The sequence below is a fragment of the Chionomys nivalis genome, chromosome 16 (assembly GCF_950005125.1).
Source record: "Chionomys nivalis chromosome 16, mChiNiv1.1, whole genome shotgun sequence".
NCBI classification, from domain to species: domain Eukaryota; kingdom Metazoa; phylum Chordata; class Mammalia; order Rodentia; family Cricetidae; genus Chionomys; species Chionomys nivalis.
The window spans coordinates 4,465,280-4,481,990 of NC_080101.1; the positions used below are offsets into that span (position 1 = coordinate 4,465,280).

General features: G+C 38.6%; 1 pseudogene; it reads left to right on the forward strand.

The window, feature by feature from the left end:
• The first annotated feature begins 13,646 nt into the window (after positions 1-13,646).
• On the forward strand, positions 13,647-14,178 carry LOC130888239 (60S ribosomal protein L24-like; annotated as a pseudogene).
• The last annotated feature ends 2,533 nt before the right edge of the window (positions 14,179-16,711 follow it).

A 16,711-nucleotide genomic window follows, 5' to 3' on the forward strand; every position in this document is an offset into this window, starting at 1 on the left:
GTAAGCCGGCTTTGTTAAACTCTGAAGCTGCAAATTGAGCTGTGCTTCAACCACTTTATTCCAACGTGTAACTGCAACTTCATAATTATCATTGTCTAAGGCAATTTCAAATGTGCGGTGCTCACAAGTCTTGCACGCACAGTCTAGGGAATGTAAATTTAACCTTTCCTTAGCAAGGTAGGCTTGCTCATCAAATGTGACCACCATCATGTCTTACCGAGGATTCCCTCGTCGGCAGTGAGGTTGCACAGGTGACTGCCTCTGTGAAGATTATGCCTAAGTCACATCTCAGCCCACGCTGGAATTTGCATTTTTGTTTTAGACATGGTGTATTTACCATACTAGAATCTCAACAAAGAGGTGAGCCCATCTTGAAGGACTGGTATTTTATAGTCTACACCCATTTTACAAAATCCTTTGTTGAGCTATATCCTTTTTGATTGAGCAGAATTGCTGACTGAAATTTGAGCTTGGCTATCAACATGGTAGACAATGCACAACCTAAGATATTTGATATTGAAAGTGACGCTTATGATAGTTAAAAGGATAAAAATAACCAATATGTAGATGTCCATATACAACCTCCTTATTAATGGATAGTTTCCTTATTAATTGATGAATACTGCTTTAAACAATTAACTTTTCACTCTCTAGCAACTTCTCATGTTGATAAGAAAGCATAATATTTAACAGTGGTAAAAGAAATCGAAGCATGCGTACATGGATGTACTTGTAACATCCGTGACACATAAACTGATTCACTATGTAAATGGTTCACTGACTCTAATGGTATCATTTCTAAGAATAAAAATTTATTCAAGGTACTGATATTTTTGGTATACTAGTATAATTAATAATTTAAAATAAAGTACAGCAACATTCAATGATACAGGGATACCTTTTACAGTATATCACAACTGAATAAAGTGTACCACACACATAAATTTGTCAACCGACTAAATTGAGCGTGTATTGTAACATATTTGTGTTTATATCAGGATAATTCTGAAGACATTTCAAAGAATCAGAATTATAAAACTGAAATTTTTTAAAATCAAAAAGTAACTCATTCTAGGAAGAGTTGGGTTTGGAGGAAATCTGATCAAAATACATTTGGCAAAAAACAAATAAAGGTAACTCATGTTCACTATATAACACTTTTATGTGTCTCAAAAACAAAACAAGCAAACTTAAGCTATATTTGAATCTATATATAGATATATAGAAAGATGAAGCAGTCTGGGAAAACACAAACCAAAATATTGACAGATTTGTAGGAAATGTTATGAATGGTTCTTTGCCTTTACTTCAACTTTTATTTCAAAATACTCTACAGGTTATATGGTTAGTATATTTTTGGTACTTAAAACATGATTGAGGATTCTTGTTTAATCATCCTACACACAGGTAGCCCATGGGAAGATGTCTTTGTAACTTTAACAGGGAAAAGATGGAACTAATAGAAGCAAGCAACAATAGGAAAGCCTACTGTTTGCCTGCCCAAACAACTGGATTAGGACCCCAGCTCCTCAGAGCATTAGCCCAGGAAGTCTGAGCACCTCATTTAACTTCTCTGGGTTTTAGTGTGATTGTTGGAAATGGTCAAAGGAGAAACAATGTCTAGGGCAGTTGTGTCTAGATATTTAGAAGCAACAGCTAAGAGAAGTACCTCATGCCTAGCCCAGGTCACTGCTGAACTCATTGTCTGCAGCTGCACACTCTTAAAAGCCAATATAGTGTTCCCCTTATGGCATAGACTTCCAATATGCCTTAGGGAAGAGAACCGAGCAATAGGTGATAAGCCATGGCCACCACACTTCCCCCAGGAACTAGTGAAATGTCACCTTAAAGTTCAGAGCCTTTGCCTGAAAAGTGCCCATGTTATCTCTTGCAATCAGTCTTTTCTAAATATGCACACAAGTTGTTCTCAAGGTCACACAAATAGACACACCCAGTGGAGCCTGTCAAAAATTACTTACTATACTTTTAAGAAATTTTATTTACTCTACTGCAATGAAAGAGGAAAAACTGATACAAGTTGAAGCAATTGACTGCCTGGGATTACACAATATTGAGCCAATTATTTCTCTACAAACAACAACTGCACTGAGGTCCTTAGATGATGTGGGAGTTCCCTCTGTGTGCCGTGATTACCATTAACGAATAAAGAAACTGCTTTGGACTGATAGCAGGGCAGAACTTAGGTAGGTGGGGAAGACTGGATTGAATGCTGGGAGACAGGGGATGGAGTCAGAGGGAGACACCACGATCTGCCACTGGACTTAGATGTGCTGAAACTTTGCTGGTAGGCCACAGCCTCATGGTGATGCACAGATTAATGGAGATGGGTTAAATTAATATGTAAGAGTTAGCCAATAAGAAGTTAGAGCTAATGGGCCAAGCAGTGTTTTAATTAATTCAGGTTCTGTGTGGTTATTTCGGGACTAAGCTAGCAGGGCGGCTAGGACAAACAAGCAGACCCCTCCCTCCAACACTTGGATGCTGGGTGACTGGCACTTCAAGCCTCTTCGGGGTGTGAAACGCCCTGTCCCCACTGCTCCATCACACATGCCCACAGAGGCACAGCTCAGATATAGCACTGCTGGGCTCCAGGCAGTGCGTGCCTCTTCACATATTGCTGGCTGATGAAGGGCTGTAGAAGTCACTTGGAAAAAAGACATTTCAATAATTGTGGGAGATGAAGGCAGACTGTAAAGACAAAGAGGGTTTGAAACGACTTGGGATCCTGCTGACTCTAAGATTAATATGAGGACAGAATAGTAAATTTCAAAGCACTTGCCTTTAGAAAGGGCATCCTCTTGATAAAGAAACTGTCTGATATGAGCAAGACAAAAGAACTTACTATACACACTTATAAACATCAGTTGCTACTTTTCTACCTCCTATGAGTCTTTCTTAAAGAGGTCTTGTCTGTGGTGAAACCATAGGATGGAGTCCAGAAACTGAAGTGGGATTGTGAAAAAAAAAAAAAAAAAAAAGGTTCAGAGTGTTAAAGCCAAGAAGATATTTGACATATTTAACTAGAATTCCTAAACAGACCCTTTCATTTTTTGATAGTTAAAAACTGTAAATATTAACCTAGGCATAGTTTTATCCCACATGGAAATCTTCAGGGTGTTTGGTACATTCACTTTGACTTATTCTTATGCAGAGTGTGAGAATTAACGGCTGAGTGTTATCACTTAGGCCGATGTCAGGGTGGCCCCTTGACCCATGGTTCAACACTCCCTCTCTCTACTGTATTTTTCCTTAGTAACCTAGAAGATTTTATTTTTAAAATAAAAAAAAATACTGATATAATACTGAGCTCTGGGGTATTAAAGACACATTGCTTGCAGTATTATGTTTATAAATTATATATTAAACTATAATATGGCAATAAGCCAACCATTAGGTTTTAGATCCAGACTTTACATGTACATTTTAATAAGAAAATCCAGGTTCCATGTGTGACTGCTTTTTCAGTGGTGTTTGCAGGGGAATGACCAGAATGATAATGTTGCCTGCTGGCTGGTATCAGGGCATGATTGGCTGTATGGCTGTTATGTTGCTCCTCAGTTCTCCGAAGCACTGATGGGAAATATTATTGTTTGCTATAATCATAATGATGATAATAATAATGCCAATAATAATCAGAACATGCCATTTATTTATTTATTTCAAAAAGAAACTATAGGGTTAGACAGACACCTCTCATTATAGAATGAGGGATTATTGCCAGTAGATGACTCTCCATTTGAAACTAACAGTTCAGGAGAACATCGTGAATTAGACTTTCCTCATGTTAGCTGGGAATTCCACATATTTGGTCATAATCCACATGACATTAATCTTGTTTTTGCCAAGATTGTCTTTAATTTTGCCATTGCCAAACTGAGGCAAAGGGTAGAATAACAAATAACTTTGCAATACCTGCATCATAAACAAGTAGGGGGAGCAAAGGTGCATGAAGCAAAACTAGCGCATTTCACAATGAAATAGCTGCAAGGGACATGATTTGAGCATGTGTTTTCATCTCAACATTTTTGCAAATTAGATCACAATTATATTATTTAAAGGTCTTTAAGACTAACTTATATCAAATGGGATATATATATACATATATATATATATATATGTCCTCTGTTCTATACTATAAGAGCTATAAAGTCTAATTAGTGAAAATTCAATGGGAATTATTACAGCTATAAAAATTAGGACACAGTAATTAATATAGATTTTTGAAATTTATTGTCTAAGCTATGTATGCATGCATTGTAAAGCTTTGTGGAAATTATCTAATGAAATACTTATTCAAAAAGGATAGAATATGTAATTGCCAAGACTGATTGCCGAAATATGTTTGCACAGCTATATTATTTCATTTTTCAGAAAGGGAAAACTAAACTTTGTGCAAAGCTTGATTTGAGTTCTTTTTCCTTGTTGTAGCTTTCATTAGCCCTAGCTTTCCCCCTCTAATCATACCAAGATTCTTTCTGGATTAATTATGTCTCAGGTTGTGAAGTTGAGTCAACTCCTTACACAGGGAATTTGACTTGCATTGATCAGGCGAAGGAAAAAAAAGGATAACGATGTCTATGTGTCTATTAATCATTTATCTGACCATCACCATGGCTCTTCTTTCAGGCAAAAGCACAGAACTTATGGACTGTGTATGAGATGACCCCCAGTAAAATAAAGTAACTCCAAATTTGCTCTTTATTTATTGCAAACAGGAAGACTGAGAACTCTCATTGCCCTGAAGGAATCAGAACCCTTAGAGACAATGGTGAAGAAAATTGCTAGAAAGAGCAGGCAGTCTTCCCAAGAGCCTGACTGGGCAGCATAACATTTCATCCAGCTTAGGAAAAAAATCAATTCTTTAGCTTACCCTTGCAACTTTAATGGCAAGGCTGGTTATATCAGAAGAGGAAAAATGACAGTAGATGTGAAAATGTGTAATTTACTTTGATAATTGAAGATATATATATCCCCATTGAAAATATGGCATCCTTTTCATTTGGGTACTGAGCATGTGTTTTTCAAACATACACACATATTTACAAAAGATAGTGTTTTATAAAAAAGGTATTTTTAAAACAAAACTTTCCTTTGGTCTGCAATATCAGGGTTCTCAAAGGCTACTGAATTACAAATCCTATTTTATGAAATTTTATTTTCTTGTTTTGAGTCTATGGGGAAGCAGATACAGTACCCAATATCGCTGTATTTCTTAGACTCCAAAGACTAAACTAAGAAATGATATATCAACACAAATGACTGTGCTACATGGGCCTCATTTTCCAGAACTGTAAATTTTGTTGCCAAGTTGAACTAGTTCTATGGAGTTATCTGACATCTACTCTCAATGGATATTACTAGATATGAGTTTCAAATGTCTAAGTTCCCATGTCCAAGAACAGTAACTCACTTCATGTCGTGGTACTATGGCACCCCATTTTTCCTATTTTGTATTGAAAATAGGTTCTTCTTACACCTGTCAGAATGGCCAAGATCAAAAACACTGATGACAACTTATGCTGGAAAGGATGTGGAGTAAGGGGAACACTCCTACATTGCTGGTGGGAATGCAAACTTGAACAGCTGCTTTGAAAATCAGTTTGGTGATTTCTCAGAAAATCAGGGAACAACCTCCCTCAAGACTCAGCAATATCGCTGTTGGCATATATCCAAGGAATGTTCAATCACACCACAAGGACAGTTTCTCAACTATGTTCATAGCAGCATTATTCCTAATAGTCAGAACCTGGAAACAATCTAGATGTCCCTCAGCTGAAGAATGGATGAAGAAAATGTGGTACATTTACACAGTGGAGAACTACTCAGTGGTAAAAAAAATAATGACATCTTGAATTGCAGGCAAATGGATAGATCTAGAAAAAAAACATATTGACTGAGGTAACCCATATCCACCTCATTCATAAGTGGCTTCTACACAAAAAGCAAAGAAAAACCAACCTACAGTCCACAGTCCCAGACAATCTAGACAACATAGAGACCCCTAAGAGAGACATACATGAATCTACATAGGAAGGGGGGAAAACAAGATCTCCTGAGTAAATTGGGAGTGTGGGGGTCATGGGAGAGGTAGAATGGGACCGGGAGGAAGAAAGGGGATTGGAGAAAAATGTATAACTCAGTCAAAACAATAAAAGTCTAAAAATTAAATAAATTAGTCTAAAAAAGCTAAAAAAGAAAAAGAAAATAGATTTTTCTCTCATATAATACATCTGTACCACAGTTTCTCCTCCTTCCACTCCTCCCACCTACCCCATTTCCTCTCTCCCCCAAATCCACTCTCCTTTTATTTGCTTTTCAAAAAGAATAAGTCTCTAAGAGACAACAGTCAAACAGTACAAAACAAGATACAATAGACAAGGCAAAAGCCCCTGTATCGAGACTGGACAAGGCGACCCAGTAGAAGGAAGAGTCCTGAGAGCAGGCAAAAGAGATAGGCTTGCTCCAACAGTTAAGCGTCCTGCAAAGCCACCAAGCTAACAGCCATAATTTAAACGCAGAGGACATGGTTCAGGCTCATGCAGGCCCCATGCTTTCTGGTTCAGTTTCTGTGAGTCCATATGAGTCGTGCTCAGTTGATTTGACAGGCCATGCTCTCCTAGTGTCCTCTGTCCCCACTGACTCCTACAATGTTTTCTCCCCCTATTCTGCAGGTTCCCCTGTCTCTGAGGGGAGGGATCTGATGGATAGATAGCTCCATATAATGTCTGGCTGTGGGTCTCTGCATCCACTCCTGTCTGCTGCCAGAGGAGGCCTCTCTGCTGACAAGGGGACCAGGCACTGATGTAGGAATGGAGGAGAATATCATGAGGAATCATTTCATTGATTGTTTTCTGGTTACGTCTGGTTCTATCCTAGGTCTCTGGGCTCTCCCCTTATAGGAATACAATAACTGACCTGTTTTTAAAAAGGCAAAGTGGTGATGTCAGAGAAGAGCTTAAAAACAGGGAAGGAAATGTAATGGCAGCAGCATGTTCCTTAAAGGACTCACTTAATAGGCAAAGCTGAAACTGAGCTGAAGTCCATTGTTAATAAGGAAAACTGGATGGTGTTAGACTGCATGGGACTTTGCCTTCATAGCAGCTTAGTGTATTTGATGCAATAAATTCTCACTTTTCTGTGTTAAATTCTTTCATACAATGGAAGCTTATAAAAGAGAATACAGACTGAGGAGTAAGTTGTATAATGAGATTTAATCTATGTAAAATATGTCCCAGAAGAAAAGTCCTTTCCTTTGATCGTCTCCCTTGAAACAAGATGCCCTGCTGGAAACCACAATAAAATGAGAGCTTGGGAAAAAACTCATCTGGCAAGGAAGGTTGATCTTAATATAAAAGTTCACCATGTCTACGATCCTGGGGTGGGCTTAATTAATGTCAATGAAATCTCCCAGACTCGCTGAAGCTTAAAGGCAAAATAGCCCAGAGAGTTTCCCTTGGCTTCCTTTCTGAAGTATTTGAGACTGGAGACACCTCCCCAGCATGCCCACACCAGCACTCTACACTTGTGCCCACAAGGGTGGGTGGTCCAGCCACACATAGTAGGCTTCTGTTACGTTATGAAAGGCTCTTTATAAAAAATTATATGCATTCAAATGGTTCATATATCATTTTATCTTGGTTATCAACATGCCTGAGTGTCAGCAGAAAGATCTCACTCCTTCGTAAATGGATGCGGTCGAGTTTCTGTCTTGCAATTGGCTTCTGTTGTTTGTTTTTAAGCTGAATAAAATATGCAGCTCTGTCAAGCTCAACTGAAGAACATACCTAAACAGAATCTTCACATTTTTCTCTTTGTTTTTTCCTCACTAAAACTGAAGTCCGTTTTAAACACTTCTTCCTTAGATTAAGAGACTTTATTTTTCTTCTAAATGTTTACTCCATTCCATTTCATTCAGATCCACTGAGATTCCAAGCCTCCTGTTATAAACAATTAATACGCATGTCAGCACAATGCCGAGCTTTTGTTGTACTTGCTTATATACAACAAGATTTGCGAAGAACTAATTCAGAAGTACAAAAAATAACTTACTCCAAGAGAGAGCATCATTTATGCCTAAATGGACAGTCAACATTGATTCACTGACTTGAAAGGGATACTTTTATTCCATAAATATTAAGTATGGATTTGAAAAATGGCACACACACACACACACACACACAGACACATGCTTCGTTAACGTTAGGCAGCTGTGTAACACCCAAGGAAGCAATGGCATCTGCTTCCTATCCTTATCCTAGAAATGATTATTTTCATGAGAATTCTCTTTCAAGTTTCTCTCACCTTTGCATTTTACAGGTGACAGTATTTTGAGCCTACCTCTCACTTTCAAAGCTTTGTTAGGCAGATTTCAATTTTCTAAATGTCTCAGGAATACACAGCAGCTTTAAATATGGTGTGATTGCGGTATGGTTCTATGTTGTTTTGTAGTTTCTAAGACATACTAACACTATTTAATTAGCTAAAATTTCTCCTCTCTTGAGAACTGGAAACTCAATGAAATGTCAACAATACTGTCAGTCTGCTTCAGGCTAAACTCATTACACAAAAACTAAAGGTAAAAATAGTCCAAGGATTCTTTGTCATAATGTTGAGGCCTACACCTATGCCAAAGGAACCCAGAAATGATCCTATGAAAATGCCAAATTCGGAAGGAGATCTAATAAATTATCCCAGCACTGGCAATAACTGCTGTCCTTGCATAGAAATTTATCTAATTAGTCAAATAGCATCAAGTTTTGCCTGGAAGTATCTGAGTACCATGCTTATTGCTTGATGAATTGAGTTCTGGGCAGGTATTCTTTATTCTATTTTTCTCATTTAATAAAGAAAAAAATTGAGACAAAGTATAGCTAAAGATTGAACAAAAAATGCTTATATCTGAATTATGGGAGATTTGGCATCCATAGGCTCATTACCGAGAATAATAAAATTTGGCATTTTCTATTGTCTGAGTGTTTATAAAGGCTAAGCTTCTTGATTTATTTAAGTAGATGATAGCAAAGAGCAAACTACAAAAACAAGTGCTATATACTGAAGGTATGCGAGTTGCCTCCTTCCCAAAGATAATGCAAATTAGAAGTATGTAAAGCTTTGTCTGCACCTGGGATCTTTAATGAGGATAAAGAAAAATCAGACAGAGATTCTCCTGGGGAAAGAGAGGATCGTTATTTGAATAACCTGCAGTGAATTCTAATCAATGCGACGTGACTTTGAAAATGAATGTGGTCTTTCAAGCCGCTGTACTTGGGCTGTGATATTAATCATAACTTCATGGTACAGTAAAGCTTATGGCAAACGCTTATCCAGTGGACTAGAAAAAAAAAAACCTGGCTTGGATGTGCCAAGAAAATGTAGAAATAGAACGATTCTTTTCTGTTCCTCATTGCCAGCCCTTTATTGGCTACTATGTTTGTTGTCTTCCTTCGATTATCTCAAAAGAGGTTGATGCGAATCGCATGTCATAGACATAATAGTTTTCTTTATTTCCAAAGGTGACATTTTACATGTAGCTTGTTTCCTCACACAGTCCTGGGAGTGTTATTTAGCATTAAATGATACCAGGGAACCAGTGTGCCTGTCTGGTAAGGATGCAATAAGCAGAATAGCAAACCTGTGAGACAAAGAAGGAAATTTTAGCTCTGTAAGTGCACCCTGGACCTGAAGAAAGTTTGAGTATAAACATAGAGGTCTCCTGGTAGGCTAGAGAGAAAAGGATGCTGACTTAAATAATCATTTTTAAAAATCAGTTATCAAGTGCTTTCTCACTTAAAAGAAAATGTAATTAGTTTTTGACAAATTGACATTAAAAGGCTTATTACAGAACACAATGAGTTAAAGCTCAAATCTCAAGAATACATGAGAAACTGAGATGATAAAGTAAACATCTTAGGGTAATTTAAATACTCTTTGGTCTGGAAGTAATTCTATGGAAGATGTGGAGTGCATATTTTCCTTGGCTTGGCGGAAATGGTCTTCAATATTGGGAGCTGGCATTCTGGTCATTATTGTGGCTCTAATGTTCTTAAATGAACTGCCCATGATGACACTCACAGCGCTGTTTAGAATATATCATGGCCATGCAGATGGCCTGCCCCAAAGACAAACAGAATGCTTGTGTATATTCTCACAGAAGAAGGGATTCTCAGTTCTGGGCATAATAGAGGGGGGTGGGGGAGACTCAAGACAGTCTACTGAATCCTAAGGGCTGCCCAGCAAGACAGATCAGTTCTAAATTTACTCCTCCCTTATTTTTTTCGAGACAGCATTTCTCTGTAGTTTTGGAGCCTGTCTTGGAACTAGCTCTTGTAGACCAGGCTGGCCTCAAACTCATAGAGAACTGCCTGTCTCTTCTTCTCAAGTGCTGGGATTAAAAACTTGTGCCACCACCTCCCAGCCCTCCATTATTTTTTAAAATAAAATCCAAGAAATAGAAGGTTTCATGAAACATCATTTATTTTTTGTCTTGCTTCAGGGCAGGAGGCAAGTTATCACGGACATACAAATGGAATATGTATCAAATGTAAAAGAAATATGTATGCATACATCTACACAGATGTCAACATGAGCAAAATAAATATGACATTTATATAGAAGGTATGAAATGTACAAATGCATACGTATATGTGTAGATGTGATGTCAGTAAATGGGTAGATCACACATAGTACGTCACACCGTCTATGATCCTTAATACAGATTTTTGTCAAATGAATGCCTGAATAATTTTTCACTAATTACCTCTAGTCAAAGCCATTAATTTTGCAATTCTAAAATTTGTATTTACATGGGATTTTTAAACTTCTAACACCAATGCTGGTGTTTTCCAGCAAGCTTTGGCTCCTTTAATGTGCTAAGAAAGTAGACAACATATGAGGTTCACATTTCTTTTATTCCCTTTCAGAGATGAAAATTCAAGGTTTGTGCTCATATATCAGCTTTACCAAGCCACTGGATTCGCAGTTATTTCTTTTAATATTATTGCTGTATCTTTGATGAGGTTTCTAGATGTGATTGGCCCTTGAATCAGGCACTGGGTGAAACAGATTGATCTGCCTAATATGAATGCGTGTCTTGGCCTGTTTTCTATTACTATGTCTAAATACCTCAGGCTTGTCAACTTATAAAGAACTGAGAAGTTCAAGGTTAAGAGGCTTCACCTGGTGAAAATTTCCTTGCTAATGGGGACTCTACATTGTAGCTCATTATCTGGTGAGATGACAAACTGGCTTTGAAAACAGATCCATTCAGCTACCCATTAAGACGTTAAGCCATTGATCCATGAGTGTACTAGTGTATTTATGAGGAGTAAAGCTCTCATAACCCAATCGCCTCATAAAAGGGCCCACCTGACACTACCTGTTAATATTCTACAAAGGGAATAAAATTTCAACTTGAGTTTTGGCAGGGACATTCAATCTCAAATTCATAGTCATGGACTTTGTTTAGATAATGGATTGAATAAAAAAATACAGAGAAAGGGGGAAAATCCTGGGTCTCCATCTCTCCCTCACTCCCCTTCTCCTCCCTTCCTACTTTCTTCACAGCATGTTGGGAAGGAACATTGGTCCTCTATTTTTCTCAGATTGAGATTTGCATCCTAAATATCTTGGTTCCCTGAGATTGAGACTCAGACTGGAACTATATGCACAGGCAAATGCATGTGTGTTTACGTGAGAGTGTGCATGTGTGTCCTACTGCTTCCCTTTCTCTTAGCAACTCTGGTAATTATTAGTGTCTCAGGAATAGGTGTTACTTTCTCAATGCATTCCAAGCTGTGAGTGATGGAACCTTGAATAATATCTGTTCCTTTAACTTTACTACTTCATGTGTTCAAAACCCATGAGTTGTAACTTACATGCTTCCAAATTCATGCTTTAAGTGTTCAGTTTGGTGCTTATTAGTGAATCTGCTTCATTGCACAGAGCCCAGCATAATACAGTTTTAGCATCTATCTTCGCTGTAAGACATCTCATGCCTGTTTATAATTTATCTCTGTTTCTCCCTTCATCCCTAGGCAAACACTAGTCTATTTCTGTCTCTGTAGGTTCGCCTTTCCTGGATATTTTATATAATGGAGTCATACAGTATGAGGCCCTTTGTGTCTGTTTTTGCCACTCCTCACAATGTGTCGAAGGTTCCTTCTCATCTACACCTTATGCTTCTGTAATGTCAATTGTTCTCTACATTCTACTCGTTGCTTCATCTCTATTTTGAGTGATTTCTATTTTGATCTTGACTTAAAATGAGAGACAAAATGTTGTACCATACTCATACAAGGGGAATGATACAGAGGCTTGCAAAAGAAAAAGTGATTCCATGAGCAAGGCAATTCTTTCTTCACAACCTCACTTGTAAAATGATGGTCACTGAGAAAACACAGAGGAGACAATACTTCCAAATAGCGGTTGTCAATCCCCCAAATTGGTAGCTTGTTATCATTTATGTTATAACAAGATGAAATTAATGACTTAGTTTTTAAAATACAATAGGCCTTGCATTCAAGGGATCCTCAGTTTAGGTCAGAAAGATAGACCAATCGTCTCAACTACAATAAGAAAATTGAGATGCATATCTTCAGATCACCATGCACCGAGCACAATGCAAGCTAAAGTTCCTATGTGTAAAGGGGCAATAAAAAAAAACTTACCACCCATTCCCAAAATCCATTTAGAGGATCCTGAAGCAGTGGTTCACAAATCTAAGTTTATTCAGCTACCTAATAAGCTTGCATGGTGTCCTTTAAACCTGCAGATACCATGGCTTACAATCTGAAACTAAGTTACTAATACTACTCCTCTCAATGTAATTCATGTATATCCAGAAAATTAAGAGCCAGGTTTTAGTGAAATAGTTGTTTAATTGTTGGCATAAGCATGGAAAACATTGAGACCCATGCACCACATCCTCAAGTATTATCAGGAGTTACAGATACGTTGAGATCCATCCTCTCCTCTCTGAGTGGGTTTACTCAAAGTCTCGAGTGAGTGTATGTTTTCCCCGGATTCTTTGTTTCTGGGTATGACATTGTGATACTTTACTGTCCAGGACAACTGAGGAGAACTTTTTACACCGTTTCTGGGTGATATTCTTTTTTAAAAAGGGGGTTTACTTCCTCTTCCCCCTTCCTCCTTTCCTATAAGCAGCCTGTATGAAAGGAAAGTGCAAGCCACACTAGGCATTGTAGATAAGACCAACACTAATGAGTTACAAAGAATTAAGACAAGAATTTGGGTGTTGGGTAATCTCATGGACTGCTGACCAGCTCATCTTCTTTTGTGAGACAAGGCTTTGCTATCCCAATTGGGTCTGGGTTCTACTATGTGCTCCAGCCTGGCCTTGAGCTTGGGGTCTTCTTGTCTCTTCATCCTTAGTGCTGGGACTAGCAGCACATGTCATCTGGCTTGTGCCTCAGGTTTTTATGTGAAAAAAATGAATTTTTATTTTTTCAATCATTGGTATTCGTATCTCTTAAGCATTGAAACTGATAACCATCATACTAATCAAAATATCACTTACTGTTTAGAAAACTTAGGTATATGACTTTTGGATTTTGTAATTCCTAAGGTTTTTTTTTCCTCTCTGGACTTGTCATTTCTCTAAGGTTACGATGGTCTGTTTGCCATCTTCCCTCCAGCAGCTGGCAGGCCCCACCACGAAGGTTGAGTTGTGCAGTCTCAGCAGGTACAAGATCTATCCCAGACACGGGCAGAGCTATGCCAGGACCTATGAGAAAGTTTGTTAATGCAAAATACAGGTCCTTATTCCATGCCAACAGGAATTCAAGGCAGATAAGCTGGACTGTCTTTTATAGAAGAAAACACAAAACAAAAACAGTTGAAAGAAATTCCAAAGAAAAGTACCCGCCATGCAGTCGAATTCCAAAGGACCGTCTTTGGTCCATCTCTTTGGATATCATGGGAAAGAGGAATCAGAAACCAGAAGTTAGGAAAACTCAGCAAGAACAGGTTATTGGGCTTCTAAGGAGGCAGAAGTCTAAGCAGGTATCCAAGAAGACCATAATAGCTGCTGTTGAGGCCCCCACAAAGACAGCGCCTAAATACAAGGTTGTGAAGCCTATGAAGGTCCCCGCTCCCAGCATCAGGGGAAATGTTATCTTGGTAGATCAGGGTTTTAAATAAAGTTCCATCTTTAACTCTAAAAAAAGGACCCAAGGGTCTTGACTATGTTGTTGGTAAGATTTTAAGATTTTTTTTTTGAGGAGACCCTCAAATTTGGGGGTATGGTATAAAAGCCCATAGGCAGGTGATACAGAGAATCTAGAACTTATATGGCAGAGGTTTTCATTTGATCTGGCATTTCTTTTCCGGCTTTGTGAGTCTGAGATCACTGGCATGAATGAGTTCATAGCTAGTGAGTAGCCTTAGGCATCTTTGGCTTCTCCAGAGAAACATCCACACATTAAGCACTCAGAAGTATGTGGTGATCTACCCCAAGCAAATGACTCTTGCATTGTGTGAGTGCCGACATGAGATTTATGGTCTTAGACACACTTAGTACACATTGATGCTAGATCTCTTTTCCTACAAGAGATAAAAGTGTGCTGTACCCAGCAGGTAGATAGGTGATTGTTGGGTCCCTTCCAGCTCTAAAAGAGAGAGCCCATGATTTCTTCCCCTGTTTAAACTCCATCTCTACTATTTTATTGTCTTCGATAAAGTACACAAAGGTTCAGTGCCCTTCATAACAGCGGTCCAGCCTATTGTTTTTCCAGCTTTCTCTAAATATGCTCTGACTTCCTATCCTTCTATTTCCTGACCTTACATTCTGCTCCAGCTGTCTCCTCGTCTTGGGGACACATCTCCCTATCAAATTCCCATCCACTCTGCATGAGTGAATGCCCTTCAGTGTTATGAACACACAGATCCCCTGATGCCCAGGGAAATGAACAGCCCTGATAGCTGTTGTATGTCATTCTAATGGATTTCAAATGATGATCTCTCACTAAGAGACTTCATGAGGTACATCGCCAAGACAAAAAGCAGAGAAGAGCAGCGACAATGCTTGCTGATAGGGGAAGGGTCAGTCCCTTGCTTTGGGTTGCTGATACCTGGTCAGAAGGGTCAAAATGGACTACGATCAGAGATTTCCTAGCATAGACATTCGTTATGGCTCTACCCCTATTAAAGTTGGTGTGAGTTCAGTCATCAGAATATGTTCCACGTACTCCCCTTCCTTGTCACTGCACCTGGAGACTACCTGCTTCTCTCTGGCACTACTATCTTAGCCTTGACAGCTGTCCTCTGTCACCTGGGCTTCTCTGAACCACAGCGACAGCCTCCCTGCTAGCTGCTTCTCTCCCATCCAAATCTCTTCACACGAATTAATTCTGCACGAGAGTCAGTACGATTTAAATTCCTCCGACGACTTTCCATTGTGATAATCGTGATTGCTATTAACAGCCTGAATGATCTAACTTCTGCCAGTGCCTGTGACATAGCCTCCAGCTACACTGCCTCTGCCCACTACTCCCTAGTTACCCTGTCGACTCTGTAAACAGGCTGAATTGCCTTTGCCCCACAGTCTTTGGAACCGAAATATCTTCTACCAAGAATACCGCATCCTTGCTGCTTTGTGTGACTGGTCTCTCCTTAACAGACAAGTCTCAACTCAAAAGCAATCTCTCACAGAGGCCACACTGCTCCCTGAGTAATGAATCTTTCTCAAATCCTACCAGAATCTTTCCCCAGAGAAACTGACATTATTTGACATTAATTTATTTTATTTGAACACATCATTAGATATCATCAAGTTGCTGTAAAAGAAATGAGTTCTGGCTACTGGATAAAAACTGAAGCCCTTTAGCCAGTTTTTTCAGACAAGTTGGTGTTGTGATCTATGATGTTTTCTTTTCTTTCCTTTCCTTTCCATTTTTCTTTTGTTGTTCTCTTCCTTCTCTTCCTTTTTTCCCTTCTCCTCGTGTTTTTGTTCTTGTTGTTTTGATGGGTTTTGTTTTCTTCTTCTTCTCCTCCTCCTCCTCTTCTTCTTCTTCTTCCTCTTCCTCCTCCTTCTTTTCCTCCCCCTCCTCCTCTTTTTCTTCCTTCTTCCTCTTCCTTCTTCTCCTTCTTATCATCTTTTCCTCATTCTCCCCTTTCTCCTCCTCCTTCCATTTTTTAGACAGACTCTCTCTAGATCCCAGGCTGCCCTTAAAATCCCAGTGCTCCTGCTTTACCCTGCTCAGTGTAGCATTACAGCTTTGTATCACCATATTATCTCTGATATTTAACATTGACATATCCATATTTAAGTTACCATTTTCTGTGACTCAGTTTCCTTATCTATGAAATTCAAACACTAACACTAACAGCCCCTGATGCATAAAGTTGTTCCTAGTATGAGCAAATTAAAATAGACAATGAAGGAGAAAAATGAGCAGCATTGTGTAAAGTCAAAAAAGTCTATTCAAAATTTAAAGAATTATGTTTAAATGCTAACTATAATAGGGCAGAAAAGCACAAGGGTAACTACATAGGTTCATCAAAAGAGTTTGTTTTAGGTGAGGTCAGAATACTTAATGATCTCAATAGTCAAAATATTTAGGTCCTTGAGTTGTCAAGGCAAACTTTTAGGAGCTCTAATTTCACCTGCCTTTTTCATTACTTCATTTTCAAGAAAGTTTTATATGATCATTGAATGTAGTACTTTTTCTAAGTT